This window comes from Salvelinus namaycush, unplaced genomic scaffold (assembly GCF_016432855.1).
Source record: "Salvelinus namaycush isolate Seneca unplaced genomic scaffold, SaNama_1.0 Scaffold245, whole genome shotgun sequence".
Taxonomy (NCBI): Eukaryota; Metazoa; Chordata; class Actinopteri; order Salmoniformes; family Salmonidae; genus Salvelinus; species Salvelinus namaycush.
Window position 1 is genome coordinate 22,131 of NW_024059286.1, and position 21,632 is coordinate 43,762.

Genomic DNA, 21,632 nt, shown 5'->3' on the forward strand with positions numbered 1-21,632 from the left:
AAAGAGTGGAAGGCTGAGATCCTGAGACTGAGGGAGGCAGAGAGCCAGAGGGAGGCAGAGAGCCAGAGGGAGGCAGAGAGCCAGAGGGAGGCAGAGAGCCACAGAATGGGAGGAGAACCAGAGAAAAATGCAGGAGATCAACAGACTAAAACAACTGCTGGAGCTGCTGATGGTGGACCTACAACTGGCCCATGTAAGACATGTCATTGTTATTATTAAAAGGCAGTGTATATTCACCCGTCTGAAAATGAATGGCGGCAGACAGCTGTATGCTAACCCAATGTTAACTTTTATGCCTTTCCTAAACGTTAACCCTTACCTTAACCTCACTGAAACTATACCTAACCTTTACCATAACCCAACCCCAGGTCCTAAACCTAACCTTCATTTATCTCAACCCCTACGCCTTTCTTCTGCCGGTTGAATATCCACTTCCTTATTAACGTCATTACTGTTGTTGTTGTTGATAACTGTATCTGTGCAGGTTGTAAATAATTGCATTAGTGAAACATCATTTGTAGGAGTAATTTCTACAAGCATAAACATCAGAGGCAACATTGTTGTAACATCACACAAATTGCAATGGGAATTTCTCAAACCCCTAACTGAATGGGCAAGCTATTTGTGTGTTTGTATTTGTACACATTTTGGACATAATTGATTCCATAAAATGTCTCATAATTTTTTCAAACCATGTCAATATATTAATTCTGGCTGCAAGCCCTAAGTCGGGATCAATATGACAACAGCCACTTCAAGTGCAGGGCGCGAAATTCAAAATATATTTTTTAGAAATATTTAACTTTCACACATTAACAAGTCCAATACAGCAAATGAAAGGTACACATCTTGTGAATCCAGCCAACATGTCCAATTTTTAAAATGTTTTACAGCGAAAACAGCACGTATATTTATGTTAGCTCACCACCAAATACAAAAAAGGACAGACATTTTTCACAGCACAGGTAGCATGCACAAAGCCAACCTAACTAACCAAGAACCAACCAAACTAACCAACAAACAACTTCATCAGATGACAGTCTTATAACATGTTATTCAATAAATCTATGTTTTGTTCGAAAAATGTGCATATTTCAGGTATAAATCATAGTTTACATTGCAGCTACAATAAGAAATTGCACCGAAAGCAGCCATAATAATTACAGACACCAACGCCAAATACCTAATTACTCATCATAAAACATTTCTGAAAAATACATAGTGTACAGCAAATGAAAGACAGGCATCTTGTGATTCCAGCCAATATTTCCGATTTATTAAGTGTTTTACAGCGAAAACACAATATAGCGTTATATTAGCTTACCACAATAGCCAAAAATACAAGCCATTTCCCAGCAGGTAAAAGTTAGCGATTGTAACAAACCAGTAAAAAATATATAATTTTTGACTAACCTTGATATTCTTCATCAGATGACAGTCCTATAACATCAGGTTATACATACACTTATGTTTTGTTCGAAAATGTGCATATTTAGAGCTGAAATCAATGGTTATACATTGTGCTAACTTAGCTACTTTTTCCCACAACGTCCGGATTTTTTTCTGACACTTTTTCTGACACACATATTCTGACCAAATAGCTATTCATAAACATAACTAAAAAATACATGTTGTATAGGAAATGATAGATCCATTAGTTCTTAATGCAATCGCCGTGTTAGAATTCTAAAAAATAACTTCATTACGACATCCAGCTTCGGTATAGCTAGAGTACCCAAAAGCTGGGCGCCGACGACTAGTTCACATGTACGACAGATATATGAAATAGCATCATAAAATGTTTCCTACTTTTGCTGATCTTCCATCAGAATGTTGGACAAGGGGTCCTTTGTCGGGAACAATCGTTGTTTGGATTTAGAACGGCCTTTTTCCCTCTCGATTTAGCAAGCACACTAGCCAAGTGGCACGAATCTCTCCATGTCAACAAACGGAAGAGAACGGAACACGGCAAAACTCCCGAAAAAATTTCAATAATCTGATTAAACTATATTGAAAAAACATACTTTACGATGATATGGTCACATGTATCAAATAAAATCAAAGCCGGAGATAGTAGTCGCCTATAACGGCAGCTTTTCAAAAGGCAAATCCACGTCCCTCTTCGCGCCTTCCTGAAAACAGGAAATGGGGGACACGTCATTCCAAGAGCTGTAATTCGAGTCCAGATCAAGTTACACAGTTCATTTCTTCTCTCACTCCTTGTCGACATCTAGTGGAAGACGTATGAAGTGCATCTAAACTAATAAATAACAAGGACTTGAATAGGCAGCCCCTAAAACAGAGCCTCAATTTCAGACTTTCCACTTCCTGTCAGGAAGTTTGCTGCAAAATGAGTTCTGTTTTACTCACAGATATAATTCAAACGGTTTTAGAAACTAGAGAGTGTTTTCTATCCAATAGTAATAATAATATGCATATTGTACGAGCAAGAATTGAGTACGAGGCCGTTTGAAATGGGCACCTTTTATCTGGCTACTCAATACTGCCCCTGCAGCCCAAACAGGTTAACTGACAATGAATTGTCCAGATGAATTGATCAAAATGACTCCGCTATTGATGTTGTCCAGTGTTTGATTCAATTACCTAGGTCTAAGTTGTATTTCTATGTATCATTCTCTGCAAATCCCTTGAAAGTATGTCTTGGTCAAAGATTATCACTAATTTATTAACCTTTTCAAATTAAGCAAGAGATAGAGAGATTGAGGATAAGGCAGAAAGTCATGGAGGATCAGCGACCAAGACTGGCCTGGAACAACAAACCTATTGAGACAGAAAGAGAGAGGGAAAGAGAGAAAGAAAGGGAGAGAAAAGCAGAATTGGAAAGACAAGAAATGAAGAAGAAAGTGAAACAGGCAGAAGAAACGATAAAAGTGTTAGAACGAGAGATTGAGAGATTGAAAGAGACTGAAAAGGAAATCATATTTGAAAGAGAAAGAGACATGCGTATTGCAGAGAATGAGAAAGTCAAACGGGTTAACGAAAAGGTGAAAGAGTTAGAGAGAGAGGTTGAGAGACTGAAAGAAGATATGACAACAAAAGAGATTCAATACAAAATCAAATTTGAAAGCGCGAAAGAAGCGTATAGAAGACAGATTGAGAGAGTGAAACAGGTTAACCAAAATGTACTAGTGTTAGACAGAGAGGTTGCGAGAATGAAAGAAGAGATTAGATTGAAAGACGAGACTGAACCAGAGAGAACATTTGATAGAGACAGAGAGAGAGAAAATGATTGGAGACGAACTGAAGAGGAGATGAAAAATAGAGTGGAGAGAGAGATGGAGATGGAGACAGCCCTCATCAATGACAAAAAGAAGTCTGAATTGGAGGAAGTATTCAATAAAATCAAGGAACAGCTGAAAGAATTAGAAAATATGGAAACAGACAAATATAAATGGAAACAGAACCAAATGGACATGGAGGAGAAGATGGAGGGTGAGAACAACAAACAGAAAGAGGTAGAAAGAAAGAGAATGGAGAAAATACCAAAACAGAGACAACAAGAAGATGAGAAGAAGAAGGAGATGGAGAGAGAAGAAGAGGAGAGACACAAACAAAAGCACATAGAGATGGAAGAGGAAGAAAGAGAGAGGGAGAAAGAGAGACAGAAAGAGATCAAAAGGAAGAGAATGGAGAAGAGACAGAAAAATATGGAAAGAGAACAAGAGAGACAGAGAGAGATTGAAAGGGAGAATGAAGAAGAAAGATGTAAACAGATGCAAATAGAGATGGAAGAGGAAGAAAGAGAAGAAGAAGAGAGACAGAGAGCGATCGAAGAGAAAGAGACACAGAGAGAGATGGGAGAGAAAGAGATACGACAACAACAAGAGGAGAGAACGAGAAAGTTTGAGAGAGATCAAGAAGAAGAAGATATATGGAAACAGAAGCAAATTGACATGGAGAAGGAGGGAAGAGAGAGGGAGAACAAGAGACAGAGAGAGATAGAAGAGATACACAGAGGACAACAACAAGAGGAGAGACAGAAACAAATGGAGATAGAGAAAGAAAGGGAGAAAGACAATGAGAATCAGAGAGAGATGGAATTAAAAGATCAGCAACAGAAAGAGATGGAGAAAGAAAATATGATTATGAGAGAGAGGGAGGAAGCAGGAAGAAGAAAGGAGGGGCAGACAAATATTTTGGGGGAAATTGAAGGACAGAATGAACTGGAGATAGAACAGGAGAGAGAGATGGAAGAAAAGCATGAAGTGATTAAGGAAGCAGAGGAAGAGTACAGGGAAAGAGAAGAGAGAGGAAAGGAAGTAAGCATGAAGAAACATGTAGTAGTTAATGTTAAAGCAAAAGCACGGGAAGTCTTCAATAGACGTAAAGAGAGAAGGTTAGAAGTGTTGAAGGGGGAACGAGAACACATAGAAAGAGGACAACAAATCAGGAGGGAGAAGGAGGAAAGACGGCTGGAGATGGAAAGAAAACAGGAGAGGGCAAGACGACAAGAGGAGCAGGATAAAAAACAAGAGATTGAAATTGCTAGACAGAAAGAAATGTTCAGACTAAGAGAGGAGGAGAGACAGAGAGAGGCAGAGAGAGAGGATCAGAGAAAGAGAGCCATTGAAGGCTATTTATCTTTAATCAGAGAGAGAGAGAAGATAACAGAGGCAAAAAAAAGAGAGGAGATTGCGGAAGAGGAGGAGGAAAAGGAAGATGACAAGGAGGACCTTGTCCCACCCTATAAAAATAGTCGAAGGGGAGCTATGGGCTGGGTGAATAAGAAGTGGGAGAAGAGGAACATCAAGAAGATAGAGAGAGCATATCAGAGAGAAGCTGAGGAGGGCTATAAGATCGTCAACAAAGGTAAGACCTGTTTTCCCTCTGCTTATAACATCATCCTCTTTAGTCTCCTCTACACACATCAGTCATCATGTTGCATCATTGTTTCAATATAAAACTACTGTCCAAAATGGTCACGCTGATCTATTATCAACTTAAATGTAATGTACACAGGGAATTTAGAATGGAAAACCCAACTGGATCTCAATGATCCTGGTCTAAAGTAGTGCATCATAGCCTTTTGGGGCCCTAAGAAACGTTTTGTTTGATCTGGAGATGGCCAGCAGGAGGGGCCAAGGAGGCCACAGGCATGGGCAGAGAACCAGGAGGGGAGTTCAGAGAACCAGCAGGAGTGGCCAGACAGCCAGCAGCTAGAAGCTCCAGAAGAGGCTGAGACATCAGAGCTAATCTCAAAGAAAAAGAAAAGGCCAGGCATCTGGAAGAGAATTAAGATGGGGTAAAGAATGTTTAAACATCTATTCATGTTTTACACTGTTAATATATATGTTGTCACTTCTATTATCCAAATGTGAGGGTTTAGTGTACATGCAACACACATGTAAATATATAGATACTTACCTGTCTCTGATGTCTTACAGCATTCCTGACGTGCTGTCTGCCTAGAGCTGGAACATGTAAATATATAGATACTTACCTGTCTCTGATGTCTTACAGCATTCCTGACGTGCTGTCTGCCTAGAGCTGGAACATGTAAATATATAGATACTTACCTGTCTCTGATGTCTTACAGCATTCCTGACGTGCTGTCTGCCTAGAGCTGGAACATGTAAATATATAGATACTTACCTGTCTCTGATGTCTTACAGCATTCCTGACGTGCTGTCTGCCTAGAGCTGGAACTCGACGAAGCCACAGTTCCACTGAGGTTACGTTGGTCATTAAAAGTGTCGCCCAATAATTCCTCCTCCTCTTTAAGTCATCAAGCCACATTTCCTCCACAAAACATGATCGTCTCCTCAAGCCAGCAAGTATCCTCTTTATCAGGCAACAAACCATCGAAGGTCAGTGACCCTCCTCCCCAGAGCAGAGGTTCTCATCTTTATCCTAATTAAATTCATCTCTACTCACCACCTCTACTGTCCTAGAAAATATCCCAAAAATGGAAATGGTTTAAACAGAAGTCCTCCCCTCAGACCAGTGGCTCCACAAACCAGAGTTTCTCATCTTTATTCAAGTTGAACGCAACTCTGATCATTTCCACCACCTCACCTGTTAAGGGGAGGTGCTGAAAAGGAGGTCTGGGAGGAGGTCTGCAGGTAGCCTGGACCGGACCGGTAGCAGCTAAGTTGCTGGCTCCATCCCCGGACAGAGCTGTTCAAGTCAGGCCAGTGATGTTTGACGATGTCATTTTTGTTATTAAAGTTTTACGTTTTAATAAAAGCATTTATTAAAAAAGCAATATGGTTGTTACGGTGTGGATTGTTTTGTTATTTATTAGAATTGAAACATCCAGTAGTCATGGTAGATGTTAGACTTTCAATGAGACACCTAACATTCCATCAGTTTGCTACAATGTGTGACATGTTATATTAGAGAGGAGTCCTCTATACACATCTATTTTAGACCATAGGAGAAATATCAGATTGAAATAGCTTCTCTAAGAATCTGAGGAGAGAGCAACAGTAGACGCATCGTTAGCTCTCCCACCTCCAGTTCAGTACTTGGGTCATTCCACCAGTTGAGTACCTTTTGGGGAGTGTAACTTTTATTTCACCTAATTCTAACATTCTGTCATAAAGAGCACATGTTCAACTTAATAAAACACATGTTTTCCCATCTCAAAAGTAAAACATACATACTATAGCAAGTGCCTATTAAGTGCCAAATAAAGTGACAGGGTTGGCTGTAACAGAGTTGACTATTTCATTTAGAATCAACCATAGATCCCCATGTGACAGGGGGAATGGAATGCAAGCTTACCAAACAAATGTAAATTGTTTCAACATTTCTAGACTGTCTATCTATAGGTAACAGGGTTGATGTCTTATAATTCACCCAGTGGTGATTGCAGCATGTACATCTTGGTGGGGAAAACTCCCCAAAAATATTTTAGATGAATGCCAGCAAAGCCACTACACAACACAACACTAAACAATACATTAATTGCACTATAACTTTGACAAACGGTGCCCACAAACTGTTAGGGTCGACATAAAGCTGTCCCAACAGCAGAGCTTTCTTTTCAGCACCATGGAGTGAATCCTTTTTAAAAAACATAGCTGATATGGCTGACTTGCTTAAACAAATGTGGTTTCTACTGATACTTGAGGGGACAACGAGTTGATAACAGGCAATCCGTCATTTTGATTAAGACATTTAATGAGAGAGCTAGGATGGACGCAGTCAATATATATAGTCTACATGTGCACCACCAAGTCAGAGCAGTAGGCTAAGTTATGAGAGGGGAAAGAGACAAAATTATTAGGGTGAGACACATGGGCTACTAACAGCTTACTACACAACATACACTTAGTATTACTTTCTTAGCTACAGTATACATATCTCCCTGGCATATTACATCATTTGTAGAGCAGCATTCAAGACATTTTTGGACTCACCTTGTTGTGCTGTGCTCTCTTGAACAGGAAGGTGTCGCGGCGGTTTGTCATCAAAGTCTGTCATTCTCTGGATTTATGGTGCTTTCAAGATAACTGGGAACTCTGAAAAAACAAGGTTGAATCATGACGTCAGTGATCTTCAGGTCAGAGCACAAGAAAGAGGCCCGAGTTCCCGACTTGGAATTCCGAGTTGGATGACCGTTCAAAACTTGTTTTCCCAGTCGGAGTTCCCAGTTGTCTTGAACTCACTGAAGTCTAAGATTTCCCAGTTCTGAGTTTCCAGTTGTTTTGAATGCGGCAGAAGTCATGCTGAATAGCAGGCTAGTGATTGCTTTGCTAAGCTTGTAGTTAGCCACTGATTCCTTCCAAACCACTCATTATTGAATTTGCCATTTCCAACTTGTTGTGTAATGCTTATGCCCAATGGTTGATGAGCACCGATACATTTTATCTATAAGTTCTCTTCATTATTTCTCTTCATATGACAAGGATTGGAAAGGATTTGCCAGTAGATTGTTGACTGGATTCATGATGATGACTGTTAGCTTGGTAGCTAAGATTTAGAAAATATGATGTTGACATGATCAGTCCAATCAAAGCTACGGTAAATATAACCTGATTTGATGTCATTTTATCTGTGGCCAATGACCTTGAGAATTATTGGATGGGCACTTCTAATGTAACTCTATGGCAGCACCCAAGGGGCTTGAATTTTCAAGCTCTCCTCATAGATTTTGCAGTGACGTAGTGTCCCCTTGAGTGACAGAACACTGAACCAATCACGGTGCAACTAGAGAACATTACCAACCCCTACTCTCCGTATTTTCCCCTGGCTGCCCCACCACAGAAAGCACTGAGAAAGGCTGAAACACCTGCATGTTGGAGCTGCCTTACTTAAGAAAGCAAGAAGAGACCATGTCTGTATGACGCTTTATTAACTCAATGACTTTTCTTTATCATTGGTTGCAAACTGATATGTGACACATATTAATGCCAGAACATGAGGCAAAACAAGCAACATAATTGCAAAATGTTTTTTTGCTAAACACGTGGGGCTCAAATCTGACTTGCCTAGTTAAATAAAAAAATATATCTATAAATGTAATATTCTAAATCGGCTGATGATAGTGAATAAGTTAAACCCTTTGTTTTTCCAATTCGGTGTCATATTCACTTTTTGGAGGTGAAATGTAGCTAAAAATGTGCTATCCTCTGCTCAGAGGGTTAAGGAACCGTCTTAAAACTGCAACGCATACAATTGCCTGTAAATGAAAAATATCAATACCTTCTCAACTACATGACAGAGATCTCAAACAAATTTGACACTGTAAAGAGACCTCATCTCTTGAATTCAATTAGTAACTTTTTTTTAAATCTACAAAATGTAAAATAAATCACTTTACATAAAAGTTCTTCAAAAAAACATCAATATCTTCCACCCCATATGACTTTCATGAATACAACCAACTGTTATTGGTTCAGGGACGTCATGCCTCCAATCAACAGCAATTTGTGTTGTATTTGTTGACTTTGGATACTTTTTTACAAACGTTAATTATATTTGCATGAATAATACTGTAAAATGTCAATAGATTCCACCCCATGTGACATTCATGAGTAAAACTAACTGTGATTGGTTCAGGGACCTCATCCCTCCAATCAATAGCAATTACTTTTGTATTTCTTGACTTTGGTGATATTCTACCAACTTAAATTGACTTTAAATTAAAGATACTTTCTTAAAACGTCAATAGCTTCCACCCCATATTACTTTAATAAATACAAACAACTATCATTGGTTCAGGAACCACATCCCACTAATAAATGTCAATTACTTTGGTATTTTATTTACTATAATTTTTTTTAAATGAATTTGAATTGACTTTACCTGAAAAATGCTTCCCTAAAACTTCAGTCGCTTCCACCCCATATTACTTTTATGAATACAACAAACTGATATTGGTTCACAGACCTCTTCCCTCCAATCAACGGCAATTACGTTTGGACTTTTGGACATTACAAATTAAGTCAAATTGAAAACAGTATTGGTGTTGTTGAATTAGGTTTTCATAATAGCAAGCTAGGACTGATGGTTTGGTTATCTAAACTAGCAAGTATGTTTGTTTGGTTACCAAGGCAACTACTGTAGCTATCTAGAAAACTTGCTAGCTACTTCAGTGGATGTTGAACACATTTCTACCGGCAAATGAACACATTTCTACCGGCAAATGAACACATTTCTACCGGCAAATGAACACATTTCTACCGGCAAATGAACACATTTCTACCGGCAAATGAACACATTTCTACCGGCAAATGTGTCAAATTATAGCCATGGTATTAAAGGGATAATCAACTCAGGGCTTTATGGGTTCTCTGGAAAATAATGCAAATCCATGGAAGGTCAGTTCCACAGTGTTCATTATTTGCCAGAGAACACATAGTCCCTCGTTGATTATCCCTTACATAACTTTATGAGCTGGAATTGCCTTTCTTTGCAACAGTGGAAGCTGCTGAGGAGACAATGGCTCATAATAATGGTTGGAATGGAGTCAATGGAGTGGTATCAACCACATCAAAGATGGGGTTTCCATGTGTTTGATACCACTCAATTGACTTCATTCCAGACATTATTATGAGCTGTCCTCCCCTCATCAGCCTCCACTACTTTGCAATTAGTTTGTTCGTTTTCAGTTGTTAGCATTTAGCTAACAGCGTCTATGTGAATTTGGTATCAGTTTGTGCTAATTTGTTAGCATTCTGGTAATACATGCCCATAGGTTTTTCTTGTGTTTTTAGCACCCGCTCATGTGCTATGCCGGTAATACTGTAAATCCCGGTATGAGAGAAGGATGGTATGACAATATGAAAATATGGATATCGCCCAAGCCTAATCACCACAACTACCACAACTTCCACACCTACGTACCACAACTACCACACCTACCTACCACAACTACCACATCAACCTACCACAATTATTACACCTACCATCAACACACCTACAATCCACAAATACCACACCTACCACAACTATCACAGCTACTATCACCATACCTACCAAACCTACCTACCACAACAACCTACCACAACTACCACACCTATCATCACCATACCTACCATATCTATCATCACCACACCTACCAAACTTACCTACCACAACTACCACCACACCAACCACACCTACCATCACCACAAGTAACATACCTACCATCACCACATCTATCACACCTACCATCACCAAACCTACCACACCTACCATCACCACACCTACCATCACCACAGCCACCAAACCTACCTACCTACCACAACTGTCACACCTACATCACACCTAACATAACCACACCTACCATCACCACACCTACCATCACTATACCTACCATTACACCAACCATCTCACCTACCATCACCACACCTACCATCACCACAAATACCATACCATAATTACTTCACCACACCTACCATCATTAAACCTGCCATCACCACACCTACCATAATCACATCTACCATAACCACACCTACCATACCTACCTTCACCACACCTACCATCACCACACCTACAATCCTATACTTATGTAGCAGTGTGATGTTGTTCCCCTAGATTATGCACCAAATTGCACACAAGGACCAATTCAAATAGGCCAGGTCAAGAGGGGATGTTAATAATTTGATAATAATAATAATAATTCAGTGTATTTTTTAAATTTAATTACAGCTGCATAGCTAATGTTTTTCTTTGGTGTACAAACACATTTTCATATCAATATTGTACATACATGTGATTGTAAAAGTTTTGTATATTTTGGTGTGGCCCATCGCGGGTTATCTGTATTTCCGTACCCCCTTATTGTTCTCTTTTACCTGGCCTTCAGCTAGAGAGGGGTATGTTGTCCTTCGCTCCGAAATTGTTTAATATAAAACCGTCATAATGTTACACAATGTACTGTTATGCTACCATAAGTTTGTTACAATGTGGATAATATAAAGATTTATGTTAACAAGTTTCACAAAGCTCGCTAACTAGGGTATCTATTGTAACTTGTGAGTACTTGGGACAGTGTTTGAGTGAGTGTCCATGTGCTTGCGCAGGTGCCTGAGAGCTAGGACTGCGGTTAACATAATGTGTGGTGTCTCTTCGTGTGCAGGGCAAATAAATATAAATAAACTAGCAGACCTTCAGTTGTGGCAGGGTCCTAATTAAAAGTACACAACGCAGAATGAACCACGCTACACAAGGTAGCCAAAGTGGAATCAAAAGTCATAGGCCTAATCATCAATCAAATATAAAATATAATCTACATATGAATGTAGTAGAGTTCAAATGGTTATTCCATCAAACTTCAAATTATTAGAATAGTACACAACGCAGAACAACCAGGTTGGGGGTCAGTGGCCCAAACCCGAGAACAGGAATATTCCAAGTTGAGACAGAAGGGGGGAGTCAGATCTCTATGATCGCCAGGAACTTTACTTTTGGTGTCTATTTTTAATTGTTGCGCTACTGGTGCTGCCTGTTGATGTTAGGTAGGCAGCTACAGTAGCTGAATGATGTTAACATCTTCGGGTTTTGTTTCATTAAATGTATTTTATTTCATCTGGGTGCTTGCGTCACCTACTAACACCCTTGTACTACCCGTAGCTCCCGCTCTCCTCAGTCCGAGAAAACACTGAGAGAAAAAGGTATGTGTTGTAGATTACTCCTTTGTAGAAGTCCATAACGTGAAATAAATAAAGTATCCCAAGGTTAATGCTGTAGATATTGTTATAAGGGAGTGTGAGACTATTGAAACATGTAACTTTCAGAGTTTTATTGTTGTTATTAATATAGTTTACAGAGTGCTAAAATTGCTGTTGCTAGCTAGCATGCCTTTCTGTGATGCAGACGGTTAGCTGAGCTGGTGCTGGCGTTGCATTATGGGAGATGCAGTTTTGTCCTTTAAGGTCTGAGTGGGATAGAGGCGATTTCACGTTGTAACTTGTTTGTGTTGCAGTGTTTTTGTACATGAGTCGTTGTATTTTGCTACTGTCAACACTGAAAGCACCTAGCAATCTATTGGGGATGTGAGACATGTGTTTTACCTTTCTTCAGGCTCCTGTGTAGAACATTTACATTACATTTAAGTCATTTAGCAGACGCTCTTATCCAGAGCGACTTACAAATTGGTGCATTCACCTTATGATATCCAGTGGAACAACCACTTTACAATAGTGCATCTAAATCTTTTAAGGGGGGGGGGGTTAGAAGGATTACTTTATCCTATCCTAGGTATTCCTTAAAGAGGTGGGGTTTCAGGTGTCTCCGGAAGGTGGTGATTGACTCCGCTGACCTGGCGTCGTGAGGGAGTTTGTTCCACCATTGGGGTGCCAGAGCAGCGAACAGTTTTGACTGGGCTGAGCGGGAACTGTACTTCCTCAGAGGTAGGGAGGCGAGCAGGCCAGAGGTGGATGAACGCAGTGCCCTTGTTTGGGTGTAGGGCCTGATCAGAGCCTGAAGGTACGGAGGTGCCGTTCCCCTCACAGCTCCATAGGCAAGCACCATGGTCTTGTAGCGGATGCGAGCTTCAACTGGAAGCCAGTGGAGAGAGCGGAGGAGCGGGGTGACGTGAGAGAACTTGGGAAGGTTGAACACCAGACGGGCTGCGGCGTTCTGGATGAGTTGTAGGGGTTTAATGGCACAGGCAGGGAGCCCAGCCAACAGCGAGTTGCAGTAATCCAGACGGGAGATGACAAGTGCCTGGATTAGGACCTGCGCCGCTTCCTGTGTGAGGCAGGGTCGTACTCTGCGAATGTTGTAGAGCATGAACCTACAGGAACGGGCCACCGCCTTGATGTTAGTTGAGAACGACAGGGTGTTGTCCAGGATCACGCCAAGGTTCTTAGCGCTCTGGGAGGAGGACACAATGGAGTTGTCAACCGTGATGGCGAACAACTTGTCAGATGGTGCATTGGAGACTGATGTGTTCCTGTCTTTTCACAATACTATTGCAGGTCAACATAAGCCAGCAGCATACCACCCTGCATACCACTGCTGGTCTTGCTTCTGTAGCTAAGCAGGGTTTGTCCTGGTCAGTCCCTGGATGGGAGACCAGATGCTGCTTGAAGTGGTGTTGGAGGGCTAGTAGGAGGCGCTCTTTCCTCTGGTCTAAAAAATATCCCAATGCCCCAGAGCAGTGATGGGGGACACTGCCCTGTGTAGGGTGCCGTCTTTCGGATGGGATGTGAAACGGGTGTCCTGACTCTCTGAGGTCATTAAAGATCCCATGGCACTTATCGTAAGAGTAGGGGTGTTAACCCTGGTGTCCTGGCTAAATTCCCAACCATCACTGTCACCTAATCTGTCTGTCAGTCTGTCTGTCAGACCCAGTCAACTTACCTGGTAAAATAATGGATTTTGGAGAAAAAAAGCCTAAAAGACAGCCATGGTGTCGGTCTTCATTTCTTGGTTCTCCTGTGGTGCATATAAGACCCGCTACATAAAGACAAAATGTAATCTACATGTGTTATAGAATTATCACTCTTCTTACATCCCAGGTCATGTTTGGACTGGAACGTGACAACTCAACGGGCTATCTCCCCAAAAGCCTACAGACAACTTTCCTGAGTGCAATGTCATTAATGTGACCGATATGTACAGTATAAAAAGCATAGTGAAGCAGGAAAATATCCCACCTCTGACGCACAGCAGAGACATCGCTGCTGAGATTTCCCCTGGAGCAAGAGTCCCTCAAGAATTTAAAAACAGTCATTGCGTTTCAATGAATGTACTCCCCAAACGCTTGTTGCATCGTAAACTATCCTCCCAGTCCCTTGGGACTTCAGCGGATGGATGATGCGCCGCTGCCATTTACATGGATGAGAAGTTGGACGAACGCTGTCTGGCGTGCGAAGGGTTTTGTCCCATTGTATATATTTATTGTTTTTTTCATGGCAATTTTATTATTAAACTGCGCCGTTGTAACACGATCTTTGCTCTCCCGACTTCTCTGCCGCCAGTACGCATTAACAGTAGGCTATGGTTGCTGTTTGTATTTCATTCATTGAACTTTAGGCCCATACAAAGACAAATCACACAACATAGACTACCAAATAACCTTAGGCAAAAATACACGAAATAAAAGTCAAGTGAAAATAGTTATAAATGTCTTTATCAATTATGAGTAGCTAAACATTATCGACTTTTGGACACTGATGCGCAGGAGAACCCCTAGGTTGTAAATAATTGCATTAGTGAAACATCATTTTTAGGAGTAATTTCTACAAACATAAACATCAGAGGCAACATTGTTGTAACTTCACACAAATTGCATTGGAAATTTCATTTATCTTTAATCAGAGAGAGAGAGATAATAGAGGCAAACAGAAGAGAGGAGATGGCGGAAGAGGAAAGAAGGGAGATCCTTGAAAAAAACAAGAGGGGTGACAGAGGAGAAGGAAGATGACAAGGAGGACATTCTCCCACCTGATAAAAGTATCCGAAGGAGAGCTGTGGGCTGGATAAATAAGAAGTGGGAGAAGAGGAACCTCAAAAAGATAGAGAGAACGTATCAGAGAGAGGCTGAGAAGGGCTATAAGATCGTCAACATTAGGTAAGACCTGTTTTCCCTCAGTTCATGACGTTTAAGTTGATACCACAGTAAGTTGAGACCGTGAAAGAGTTCCTAACAAATACACACCCAAGACGTTTTTGGGGGGGTTCGGGGGGCCACTAGTGGCCATGGGGCCCTAAGCGATCGCATATGCCTAGGGCCAGCCCTGGCACTATACAAAGAATAGGTGCCATTTGGGACTCATGTTAAACTTAGGGTCAGGTCAATTCGGGATGGGAATTATTGAACTTTATTGACAAATTCCATGCCTTGCTCAACTGAAAAGAGTAAAGAATCATTGAGATCCAACTGGGATTTCTATTCCTAATTCCCTGTGTCCATTACATTCCAGATGCCCAGAGAACCAACAGGGGGGGCCAGAGAGCCAGCAGCTAGAAGCTCCAGAAGAGGCTGAAACATCAGAGCCAACCTCAAAGAAAAAGCCAGGCATCTGGAAGAGTTAAGGGGTAAAGAATGTATAAAAATGTATTCATGTTTTACAGGGTTAAACACATGTGGTTTCTACTGACACTTGAGATGTACAAACTATGGCATAAGGGGACATTGAGTGGATAAGAGGCAATCCGTAATTTTGATTAAGACCTTAATGAGCAAGCTAGGACGGCCATACAGTGGTTCCTCCTTTAAAAGTTGCATCATACTACGGCTCACCTTGCGGGCTGCCGCAGCATTCCATGGCACGTCATTTAATTGTCAGCCATTTTTTCTGTTACTGCAAGTTAGTGCTAGTATGACCACCAGAGGGCATCTTTGAGAACCATTTGATAGTCTTCCATATTGGCATTACCAGAGACGGGGAGGGCACGCAGGAGACCGGGGTTCAATCCCCCGACGGGGAGGAAGGAGTAGGTTGTCCTTGTAGGATGTTACATCTATTAGGATGGAACGGAAAATGTGGTGCTGTACAACGTGACGGTCGGCAGTACAGTACTGGGCTATTTAGCTAAAGAATCCCTGTGTCGTGTGGACGGGAGACCGGGGTTCAATCCCCCGACGGGGAGGAAGGAGTAGGTTGTCCTTGTAGGATGTTACATCTATTAGGATGGAACGGAAAATGTGGTGCTGTACAACGTGACGGTCGGCAGTACAGTACTGGGCTATTTAGCTAAAGAATCCCTGTGTCGTGTGGACGGGAGACCGGGGTTCAATCCCCCGACGGGGAGGAAGGAGTAGGTTGTCCTTGTAGGATGTTACATCTATTAGGATGGAACGGAAAATGTGGTGCTGTACAACGTGACGGTCGGCAGTACAGTACTGGGCTATTTAGCTAAAGAATCCCTGTGTCGTGTGGACGGGAGACCGGGGTTCAATCCCCCGACGGGGAGGAAGGAGTAGGTTGTTCTTAACTGATTCCATATGTGTTATTTCATAGTTGTGATGTCTTCACTATTATTCTACAATGTATGTAACTATTCTTCTACAAGGATCCAACTAAAGAAGATGCAAAGACCAATGTTCATCCCCGGTATAAAACAAACTAGCTAGCGTTAGCTGAATGTAAAAGCCATGTATGCTGTTTTTAATACAGAAATCCTCTGAAGCCAACAGTCATGTGAGATGTTTATGTTGTTGAAAATTACTAGTATTTCCATTTTTCAAAATGTTCATGTTTATTTTTTGTTCGTTGTTGAAATAATGGTGGAATTGTACAATAGTTTTAAAGTGTAGAATGAATACACAAAACAAATGAAGATGTCAAATTTGAACTTACTGTGTCCCATGTTGAAAAACTACACACACACACACACACACACACACACACACACACACACACACACACTCACACAGTGCATCTAAGTAGGCCTAGCTACAACCATTCTGTCCTGGAAGTCAATTCAGCCTTCCACAGAGGTGAAGTACTGAGTCAACTTTTCCCTGACAGAAACTGCCTCCTGACCTGCTCTGTTGGCCTGGATGGCTCTCATGCCTCGCCTCATCCCTGGCCCACCCTGCTGTAGTCACATCTCCACATCACAAGGCTTTGTGAGGAAGTTGTGGAGGATGCACATTGCAACCACTAGGGTAGCAACCTTGCTTGGGAGTAGGTTTATTTCTTGGTAGAGGATCCTCCATCTGGCTGCAAGGATCCAGAATGTCTTCTCCTCTGTCATTCTAGCTCAACGGAGACGATAGTTGAACATTTCTTTCTCGTAGCTGATGTTATGCCCGGCATATGGCCTCGTCAGGTGGGGCTTTAGTGGAAAGGCAGCATCCCCCACCATTGTGTATGGTATCTTTCCCAAATCTTCACTCCCAGGCAGAAATGCATCTTGGGGCACCTGCAGCATTTTTGATGCCATTGCCCTTCCATGTGGGGAGTTGGCATAGACTCCTCCGTCACTGTTTCTCCCAAAATCTCCCACTTGAATAGCTGTGAAGCGGTAATTGGCATCCACAAGGGCGAGTATCACCACAGAGAAGGTTCCTTAAAAAAAAACGTCTCCCTGAGTTTGCTGGTTTGGTGATCATAATATGTTTTCCATCAAGCGATGCCAAACAATTGGGAAAGTCCCATTTTTCATGAAACTCTTGAGAAGTTTGTCTCCAGGTTTCCTCAGTGAGTCGTGGCAGATGGGTCGCCAGCATCTTCCTCTCTATGGCCTCACAGGTCTCCATAATACACTGCGACACTGTCTCGAGTCCAAGACAATAGGTGAAGGCCAGGCTGCAAATAGAGTCTCCAGATGCCAAATACCTGTAATGACAAAATAAATGTTTTGTTATTGTTTAACAATCAATTCTATTTTACTCTTCACAGAAGTTGGATTGTGCAAAACCAGATGGAAGTCCCTCCGTGACATTTTTGAAAGGCACCTACGGAAGGCCCAGCCCAGTGGTTCTGGGGGAACCAATCAGAAAGAATGGAAATACATGAAAATATTATCATTCTTGATACCTTACGTCCAGCCAAGAAGGTAAGTTATAATACACATTTGAAGTGATTGCACAGAATTCTAAATCTCAACAAATTGCAGTATTGCTGGCTTTGTTTTCTACCTGCTAAGTCACTACGTGATTGGCTCATGTCAGCTGGTATCCCATTTCTGAATGAGTGATTATAGAGGCCTATAGATTATCTTATTACAGAGGAATGAAAACCAGCACTATTAGACATTGTGGCCCAGATTTGAGAAATAGGATTAATTGAGGCTGACCTGAGGTTTCTCAAGTTTACTTAAAACACGTATAACTTTTAATTTATGTTGACCTTTTTTCAGCTCAAGAGGCAACCTCAGCCTTGAAAATGCTTATTCGCCTCAGCCACAACCGATGGAGCCCGATGACGCTGAAGACGACGTGGTGTCCCTGAGCCCTGTGCTTCAGATGCCTGAACAACAGTCAAGACCAACCACTACAGGCACAGCTCAAGACTGGCAGCCAAGAAAAAGAAAACAGAAAGTCAACTATCAAGATGTGGATGAAGAGCTGCTTGCATTTGTCAGCCAATCCCTTCTGCTGTTACCCCAGAGGATGAGGATGAGGATGAGGCACGTGTGCTCAGCCTTGTGCCAGAGCTGAAGAAAATAGGAAGAAACAAGGGACGTCTGAAAGTGCAACTACTGTCATTGATTGTAAACTGGGATGACCAGCATGCAACACCTCTGCTACCACAATGGCTCTTTGATGCTATGGACATAGTCCACCAATGGAAGGTCAGGTGAATCAGCTTGACCCCCCCCCCCCCCCCCCCCTCTCATGCTATATAGGAAGGCCTCTCCTCATTCTTTGTCTACTTTTCTCTGAAGAAGCACGAATTGTGCGAAACGTCAGGAATTTTTTCTTCTTAAATTTTAAATTATACTCCTTTTATCTTTTTACCCTTGAACAAAAAGGTTTGGACTATGTGAAATAGAAGAGGATTACTCCATCTCACTATTACAAAAAGGACACAATTTTTCCAACAAACAAAGACAAGCACATGGACCTTTGGAGACGTGTTGGGGATGGTATGGAAGAGCTCTTTCCCGTATGAGATATTCATTTTTCTGGGTTGGTGAGTACTCCCAAAACAACTGTGTGTACACATGACGATTTTAAAGTTTGGAGTGGATTGAAGCTGACCCACTATCAGAATTGAACCATAAAGGAGTGATCACTTGTGAATGGAGTGTTTTTTCTCACCTTAGTGTGGAGTGCTTTCCTAGTGTTACGTTCCCCAGTTTCTGTGTTGTATTTGAGTGTGTGCGTTTCAGGAGATAGATTCCTGAAAACTCCACAAGCAGCTGATTGGGCGACCCCAGGCTAATTGATGATTGGAGCTGACCCCGCCCCCTCGTCAAGAAGCAGTTGACTCTAATCACCATTGCCACCAGAAGATATAAAAGCTAGTGTTCTGTTCAGAAGGGAGATCATGAGAAAGATTAGAGGGAGATTGAATGTTTTGGAGAAATCATTAGAAAGAGTTCTGTGTTTGTTGCTTTGTCAAAGTTTCTTTAGTGGCCTGAGTTAGTTTACTCAGTTTTGTTGTAAAGTGTTTGTGAAATTGTTAATAATTATTCTGTTTCTTTTGTTCCCAGGGGGGAAGGGGAAGGCACTTAGGGAGTGCTTAGGCAAGAGGCCCGAGGGCATACATATACCCGTAGTATATTCAATGTCTAGGCACACTAGGTAAGACCTGGGCGGACCACCCCCTGTATTTTGGTTAGGGCACCAGGTGGTGCTAAGTTAGGTGGGTAGGCAGGTTAGATAGGAGAGGGGGAGCTTTGATATTTACTTTCTTTCCTTTGGTTCCGTCCAGCCCCTTTTCCCCATATTACCGTGTAAGAAATAATCCTAGTAACGGTAAATTCTGCCTTTGTCGTCCTTTCTCGCACCTACGGTCCATACCTCTTTCGCTTCACGGAGAGTTGAGTTGCAGCAGGGAGTTGCGTTCCCTCTTTTTAGAGGTGTGCGTAACACCTAGAAAGATTGTTTTTAAGGAGTAAACAACCTAACCTATAGTGGGAATTTCATGCGGACTGCTCCTTGGTATACATTCCCCTCCCCCCCCCTCCCCCCATTTTTTGAGGGGCTGAGGCCTGTATGAGGCTTAGTTGCCATTTCTGGAGCGACCACCAGATGGCAACAGACAATGATTTGTTGTAGGAGAAAATGAGTTGTGAGTGTTGACCTCTGTTATCTCTTTATATTGGGTTTTGTTTCATTGGAGTTTCTTTTCTAAAATAGGGCCAATTTTTTAATTGTTTTTTTGGTGTACATATATTTTTGTCCTTTGTGTGTGTATATATATTTATTTTTATATTTCAACTTTCATATGATCCTTTCTTTTAGTGGGGATTCCCAGCAAGGGTTCCGGCTATTGATTCTTTACCATGACAGTGCCAGTATCTAACCGTTTCCAGGCTCTAGTTAATCTAAATGATCAGGGTGAGTCTACTGGAGAAATTAGGAATATTCCTCCTCTGCAAGATATAACCCTCACGAAGGGATATTTTAAGGCTTTACAAGCAATTCACTCAGAAATTTTAGATTACTCTGCAGTTAATCATTCTTTTCCAGCAGGTATGGTAAGACAGGTGAACAAATTGGCGGCCTTTATTAAACCCTCCTCGCCTAACCAACAGACCCTAGCAAAGGTAAAACTTAACACCAGCAGGTGGATGGAGAACAATATGCATATTCTGAGGGAGCATTATGATGGGGTAATTGCCTTATGCATTCAGAATACCTCAACTTATAACCAGGAAGCTCTAGATAAGGCGGTGATGTGGGCAAAGGCCAGATACAAACACAAATTTACATCTTCAGTAACTACCTTAAAAGATATGCTGCAAAAACCCATTGACCCACCTGCCTCTACTAAACTGATAGCCTCTCATCAGGCTAATTCCAGTTATGCGGCTGCAGTGACTAGCAAGTCACCGACTGGCAAGGCCTTAATGGGAGCCCAGGCCCACAGGGACTCTGGAATATGCAGGAATACTCCAGGGGGATCGAGTGACACCTCGGTAAGGGGCAATATGGTTAAGGAACAGGCCTCTAGTATTCCTGTAGACAAACAGACAAACCATAGCCTGACTACCAACAGCAATACCATAGGGTTTGCTGGGGGTACACGGGGAAGGGAGGTGCAGGTAGAGGTTCATGTTGGGACTACTTCTCCCCCGTAGAGTGGTTCCCTCTATGAGCCCACCTTCTAACCAACTATCTCCCCTCTTATGGGAAAGGGAAGGACTAGCTTCAGACTTACCCCAACAATCAAGAAGAGCACGGGGATATTTAATCCCCAAACTCAGCGACCAATATGTAATTTGGCCCAGCCTAAAGTCCCATCCTTGATAATCCCAGGTAGAGAACACTCAAATGTACCTTTAACAGCAGAGGGATTGGAGATTATTGTGAATAATGGAAATAGTCTAGAACTACCATTGAATAATGTGGCTGTTTTGATGGATGACATGGTTTTATCCAATTCTACTACAGGTTCACAACAAGATAATCATCAAGGTACGGTAGCAATGGAAAACGGAAACGAAACGGGATCTGGGACAGAACTAATACTGGAACCTGTAAAAAGAGAAAAACGTCTTTATCCCACACATCCAGAACTGAAAGGAAAATAAATGATTGGAGTATTGAGATTACAAAGCCCGTGGTTTTTATTGGGGATTCCAACCTTGCGCGCATTCCTAGCTTTACA

General features: G+C 41.7%; 1 long non-coding RNA gene across 1 annotated transcript; it reads left to right on the plus strand.

Annotated features, from left to right (window-relative positions):
* The first annotated feature begins 13,740 nt into the window (after positions 1-13,740).
* Positions 13,741-18,645, plus strand: LOC120038976. The gene is made up of 4 exons (XR_005475251.1): positions 13,741-14,971; positions 15,324-15,438; positions 17,751-17,907; positions 18,211-18,645. It is a non-coding gene; the product is annotated as an uncharacterized LOC120038976 (long non-coding RNA).
* The last annotated feature ends 2,987 nt before the right edge of the window (positions 18,646-21,632 follow it).